Source organism: Morone saxatilis, unplaced genomic scaffold (genome assembly GCF_004916995.1).
Source record: "Morone saxatilis isolate NCDOM2014 unplaced genomic scaffold, NCSU_SB_2.0 Contig8, whole genome shotgun sequence".
Taxonomy (NCBI): Eukaryota; Metazoa; Chordata; class Actinopteri; family Moronidae; genus Morone; species Morone saxatilis.
The window spans coordinates 5531548-5531821 of NW_023340257.1; positions in this window are offsets into that span (position 1 = coordinate 5531548).

The following is a 274-nucleotide window of genomic DNA, read 5'->3' on the forward strand; positions in this document are numbered from 1 at the left end:
TAAATCAAGTGAGAAGTCGGGTCATTTCTCCGTAAGAGTGCATGGTATTGGTGTGTTATTGCAGAGCATGGAGGTGCCCCCTGCTGGCCTTTACATGAAATGCAGGTTTCCAGGTTGGCTTCACTTCACAGACCTGGGAGCTCTGTCCATTATATATATACACCAATCAGCCGTAACATTATGAGCACTTACAGGTGACGTGAATAACGCTGATTATCTGGTTATCGTGGCTCCTGTCAGTGGGTGGGTAAAATTAGGCAGCAAGTGAACATTT